Source organism: Pteropus medius, unplaced genomic scaffold (assembly GCF_902729225.1).
Source record: "Pteropus medius unplaced genomic scaffold, Ma_sr-lr_union100, whole genome shotgun sequence".
NCBI lineage: Eukaryota > Metazoa > Chordata > Mammalia > Chiroptera > Pteropodidae > Pteropus > Pteropus medius.
Genome location: NW_024344241.1, coordinates 752,193 through 758,978, shown reverse-complemented (window position 1 = coordinate 758,978; position 6,786 = coordinate 752,193). Strand labels below are relative to the sequence as shown.

The 6,786-nt window shown below is 33.3% G+C and overlaps 1 pseudogene; it reads right to left on the bottom strand.

Moving 5' to 3' along the window:
* Positions 1-445: 445 nt before the first annotated feature.
* On the bottom strand, positions 446-564 carry LOC120607796 (uncharacterized; annotated as a pseudogene).
* Between the last annotated feature and the right edge of the window lie 6,222 nt (positions 565-6,786).

Here is a 6,786-nt window from a genome sequence, read left to right as displayed (position 1 = left end):
ATGTATAGACTCTGCATATTTTTGTGTTTTTCCAGTTTTCTTCATGTAGTTTATTTCTAGTTTTATGCCACTGTGGTCAGAAAAGATGCTTGATATGATTTCAATCTTCTTGAAGATCATTTTGTGGCCTGATGTGTGATCTATCCTGAAGAATATTCCATGTGCACTTGAAAAAATGTGTATACTGCAGTTTTTCTATGAAAGAGTCTTAAATACCTATTAAATCTATCTGCTCTAATATGACATTTAAGACCATTATTTCCTTATTAATTTCTGTATGGGTGACCTATCCATTGTTGTGAGTGGGATGTTAAAATCCTCTACTATTATTGTTACTATTATTATTTTTTTAGGTGAGGCAACCCTTGGTTGACCTCACAAATTGCAAGAATCTTGTCAGCTTACAATTCCTTATTTTTAAATTTTTTTAATTTTTTATTTTTTACACCTACAGCACCTGTTCTTCCTAGGTGGTCTCTCATCCAAGTACTAACCAGACCCAAACCTGCTTAGTTTCCGAAATCAGACGGGATAGGGCTTGTTCAGGGTAGCATGACCATAGACTCTACTATTATTGTATTACCTGGGTCTCTCCCTTTATGTTTATTAATATTTGCTTTATACATTTAGATGCACCTATGTTGAGGATAGAGATATTTATGATTATCATATCCTCTTCTTGGATTGACACCTTTACTGTTTATAATGTCCTTCCTTGTTTTCTTTACATTTTTTTTAATTTTAAAGTATATTTTGTCTGATATGAGTATGATATTCCAGCTTTCTTTTCTTCTATTTGTATAGAATATCGTTTTCCATCTCTTTACTTTCAGTCTGTATGTGTCTTTAAATTTGAAGTGAGTTTCTTGTAAGCAACATATAAATAGGTCATGCTTTTTTTTTTAATTCATTCAGCCATCCTATATCTTTTTAATTGAGCATTTAATCAATTTAAATGCAAAGTAATTATCAATAAGTATATACTTACTGTCATTTTAATTGTTTTTTTGTTGTTTTGATAGTTTTCTTCTGTTCATTTCTTGTTCTCTTGATCTCTTCCCTTGAGGTTTACTGATTTTCTTTAGTGTTTTGTTTGGATTCCTATATTTTTACTCATTTTTTATCTTTTGTAGATTTTGGTTTGCTGTTACTATGAAGTTTATGTATATCATTCTATATCTGCAGCAGTCTATTTTAAGCCAATAGTCATTTTAGTTTAAATATATTCTATAAGAACTACAATTTAGTTTGATACTTTTTTCTTTTGACCTTGTATTAGTTTTTAAATGTCTGATTCATTGTTTTTATTAAATATTTGGCTTTACCTGTGAGATTATTTTCCTTTCTCATATTTTCCTTTTTCTGGATGTGGTCTTTTCTTTTCTGCTTAAAAAAGACTCTTTAACATTTGCTGTAAAGCTAGTTTAATGATGATTAATTTCTTTAGTTTTTGCTTGTCTAGGAAAATCTTTATCTTTCTTTCAATTCTGAATGATAACTATAATGGGTCAATTATTCTCAGTTGTAGGTTCCTTACTTTCAGCACTTTAATAATGTCCTGCCATTCCCTTCTGGCCTGTAAAATTGCTGCTGAGAAATCACTTTCATGATATTTAGATGTTTAAGTTTTAAGGTTTGGTGACTCAAGTCTCATTTTAATTGCAAAGAGTGTTTCATTACAGATATTTATACATTTTAGAAAAAAATTGAAATAAAAATTCTATCTCTAGAAAACCTTTAGCATGTTAGAGTCATCATAACTTATTTTGTTATGCTGTGTATTGGTTTATAGAGTTTTTTAGGTTCCTATCAATGACTCATTCAATACTTATCGAATGCATTCAATTCTTTATTGAACATTTATTAAAACATTAAGACCCAAGCACACTACTTAGCTTTTCTTAAGATCCAACTTTTTCAGAGAAATTCAATTTATTAAAAATCTTGGAGTTGCAGAACTCTTGGATATTATATAATGTAGTATGTTTCATTTCTCCATTTAAAAATAAACAAATAAAAACCCTCAGAGAGCTATGACACTTGTCTAATTACAACAGAACTTTCTTGATTTGCAGAACTTCTCTTTCTACTATGTTCTCTGCTGTTATCTTGAGTAAACTTTTCCCAGTGTTATGTCAAAATGTTGCTATTTTAGCTACCATTTTAAAAGAAGAAAGAGAGGAAAGAAGGGAAGGAGGGAAGGGAGGAAGAAGGAAGAAAGGGGAATGGAATGAAGGAAGGAAAGAAGTAAGGAAGGAAAGAAGGAAGGAAGGAAGGAAGGGAGGAAGGAAGGAAGGGAGGGGAGGTGTGGGAGGGGAGGGAGGAAGGAGGGAGGGAGGAAGGAAGGAAGGAAAATGAAAGAAGAAGGAAGGAAAGTTGGAAGGAAGGAAGGAAGGAAGGAAGAAGGAAGGAAGGAAGGAAGGAAAGGAAGCAAAAAAGATCATGAATGAATAGATTATCTTGTTCAATTATTTTTTCTGTGTAAATTCAATAGTCCATTCTGCTATATAGTTTATCATCTTTCATGTAAGTCTTTGTACTCATGGGAGCTGGCAAAATTTTCAGTTTTCTCTTCATATTACTTTATAAAGATGAGGATTACATTTTATTTTTTGCGGTTTAAGAGATTACAGTTTGAATTTATAAATATCTATAATGAAACACTTTTTTATAATTAATATTTAATACCTAGAGATGATAATGGACAGCAGTTAGAAATAAGAAAATATTTATGTAATTTGGAATTTAAAGAATTTAAATGAGTGTACTAGCTTCATTTATCTTACCTCTTTCAAGTCCAGTTCTATCATTATAGAAATAAGATAAAGCTAATATATTACTATATTACTATGTGTGCCATAGAATTATTTTGAGGCTCAAATGAGTTAATGCTTCGAGAAGTTGTTCTTAAAGTGGGACATGATAGTTACATGAAGAGTAGTTGTTATTGTTATCCATAATTTCCCAAGATATCAAATAATGATTTCTGGCTGTGTATAAGAATTAACCTTGTATTTGACAGAATAACATAAATAACTGTCATTCGCTAGACTCTGGGATGCTGACCTAATATTAATTATTTGTACTGTTCTCTAAAAGGGACTTATCATCTCATACAAGTTGCCTTTCTGGTGTCTTGGTTAACTACATAATGAAAATTATTAATGAAGGCAAGAGAAAAGAGCTTGACATTAATTCTAAAACTAAAACACTTGGACCAAAAGTAAAATTCTAGTATGTAAAAGTAATGAGTTGCAAACCTAAGGTTTTCTTCAAAGAAAGTAAGAATGTATTTTATTTATTATTGTTCGATCATCTTCAATCCTAATCATGCAGGAGTTTGTGTGTGTGTGTGTGTGTGTGTGTGTGTGTGTGTGTGTGTGTATGGAATAAGGTGCATGGGTAGGAATTATCTTTAAATGCCAACATTTTGAAGACTACCTTATCAGAAGAAGCCACAGCAACTCAGTCTAGCTTCTACCTTTTATCATATTTACCTTATGATGGATGTTGATTCTTACATTGGTTGTAAATTGTTACAAACCTCAGACTAGAATACCTTCTTTCAAATGGAGTGCCTTGCTAGGGTAAAGCAATGAATTCTTCACCAAGGAGATGGTATACTTATTATACTTTCCAGATCTTCCAAGAGTAGTTAAAGAATTGAGTAAGAATTTAAAAGATTTAAAAGGGAATCAACAAATGAGCAAATCAAATTGATTTGCTATCCATTGCTTCTCTTCTCCATTCAGTGCAGGTAGTTGCTAGAGAAACTTCAATACTTTACTCACATGTGCATGCTTGTATGTGTGAGTGTGCACGTGTGTGTGTGCGTGCGTGCACATGTGCAAGTGTGCATGTGTATGCACATGTGTGGAAAGAGCTTTGGAACAATTTACAACTGCTGGTGTTCTGATGAATGAAGGCATTAGAATAGCAGATGTAGAGTATGGGACTAGAAAGTGAAAAGCTAAGCACTGCCTTGGAGCGCCAGGAAATGGGGCCAGCATGGTGAAAACCATCAAGTTGCCTGGGCTCTGAAGGTTTTAATGTACAATAAAGCACTTTGATAGCTGCCTTAAAAAAAAAAAAAAAAAAAACTGGTAATGTTTGCAAGTGTTTCCTGAAAGCCTCACTGAAATACCTCCAGCAGTTAACAAAGGGGAAAGGGTTAGTAGTCATCAATGATATGGAGAAAGGTGCTAAACGACTCTGGCAAATGACATAGTAAGTGAGAGGTGTGGGGTGCAGTAGGGGGCAATAACACAGAATATTACCAAAGCTGCAGGATGCTGCTCTTCTCTTGCGGTAATGTGGAATCCAGAAACATGTTTCTCTGCTTCAACCTTATTAACTGACACAGAAGACTTCTGCTCTTAGAGCTCAGTTATTCTTTAGTTCTGACCCCTCAATTTACAACTTGAGCTTTCAGGATTAATCTGTTGGACAATGCAGAAAAATTTAATTCCCATGCCTGCCCATAAAATGTTTGTTTTACAGTTAGAAAAGGCTTACCCCAAGACCCCAAATAAAAAGAAATCATAGTTTCTTCCTGATAGTATAGGTCCCTGGGTGCAATGTAAGAAATATAGATACAGCACTCACAATATCTTATACATCATTTCTTGTATAAGGAAGCAGCCAGTTCTACTCAGTAGACCTATTAGTTTCCCCTGGTTCACCATCCCAAACTGTGCCCTCTCTAAAGTCAGCTTGCTCACAAATTAGTAGTATTATTAATTTAGAGATATAGCTAAGATAATGTAAACGACAATCTACCATTACTTCTAGGGGAGATGTACTCAAACTTCAAATGTTATGCATAGTGTAGGCCTTTCATATTGACAGAATAAACTACATATTTAAATGCTTATACTATAGTCATTTGACCTACATACCAATAAGAGGACCAGTTGTCCAGTTGTTACGTAGGTATATGTCTTTAAGTTTTTGATACATTTTAATGAAGTCAATAAATAATCTAATTACATTTTCCTTCCAATGTATAGATTTGAACAGAAGGATGTGCAAACGAATTTCTATTTCTTAAGAGATAAATATATTCAAAGAAACAAAAGCATTTTCTCAATTTTTTTTAAATGCACATGTTAAAATTCAAGACTATAACTTTAATGCTTCATCCTGTAGGTTTGTTTTTGAGCTATTAATTTGCTATCATGTTTTGGGGGAACTTGTCAAGTTCAAATTTTTTTCTTTTCCCATATCTGCAAAATATGCACACATTTGAATTATGACTTTCCTACAGGAACTAACAGCTGTATGTGCAAATCATGCATATAAATCAATTACCAAGGCCTGTGTACTATAAATGCACCCATTAATTAAGCAATGTCAGATGCTATGAACCATGAAGTTCATTACATCTTTAGCATTCAAAACCAAGGTTTATTTGAAGAAGAAATACTAAGTTTACCTAATAGTTAATGAAATTAAGCCGGGCTGTTGCCAACATTCTTATTTTATGCCTAATTCAGTGTTTAAATGTTTATGAATAAAACACTAACTGCTGAAAGCAGATATGTTGAAATGTAATTACTGGTAAGTTATAACGCACTTGAGGACTCATTATACCAGACTTGGGAGTTTTAAGATCACCAGAGTAACACACACTCCAAAAACACAGTTTTTATGGGCTAAAAGCTGGAAAGACATAAATGCTGTTGAATTTGTCCTGGCTGAGTGGAAATTTTGATGATCATGGTGGTATGATTTATGAGTATAACATTTTCCAGTCATTACGTGGTTGCATTTCAGCATTGTGACATGATTTGCATATGTGAATATCCCAGCAAATTAGCTTCTGATGACTGCTGCATCTGCCTGGATAAAGAAATCCTTATCTTAAAATCAATGCAGCTGCTAACTACAAAAAAAAAAAAAATCCTGCTTGGAACAGGAATGTTCAGTCCTGTTTCCCTTTGAAATCTATAGTCAGTGACTTGACACACATGGGTTCAATTTCAGGGATAAATACATGCTTGAAATGACTAGGTTTACACATCTGTAGACATTTTAACATCCCTTAAGTTGTCTGCCTCACAAAGACTTCCTGGATGTTTCAGAGAAGCCTGACACCTTTTCCCACACCCCTCCGTCTGGGCTTGGAAATCCCATGGCTCTTTTTCTGTCTGCCCCCGATATATTGCATCTCCTGGTCTCCTACATATAAATCTACTTACTTATGACCTAAAGCATGCTAACTTGTGTTAACACATACATACGTGCGCTTTTCTATATGCCTGCACATATAGCACCAATATTTCTATGGCAGCTAACTCTAAGAACTCTGTTTACCTCTATGAATTAAATGTTACTAAATTCCAGAATCTTGAAAATTGGAAAATATATATATTTTTTATTTCATCAATATGTTTCGATTCCATCGGTCTTGCATTTCACATAATCAAATATTTTTTTAAAGAGAAACAGTCTCGATCATCCAGAAGCTATAACATAATTAATCTTTAGAAATGAAGTGTATCCAAAAGTGCAAGTTTTTCTTCCCTGCCATATTGGTTAAGTTTGGCTGCCATTAGTCTTTGAAGATGTGGTTATATTTTTTCTAGCTTGGTGTCATCTATTTATTTTGCTTATATTTTCCACACAGAAGCCCCACCCTTTCCTTCCTCACTTTCTTTCTTCAGCATAGACTTAAGTAATTTTGTTTTTATGTTTTTAACATTGCTTACAAATGTTTGCTTTCACTGGGCCTTACTAATGTTGGCATAATTCTTAGAAGCTTACATCATACTTTTGTTTTATGAC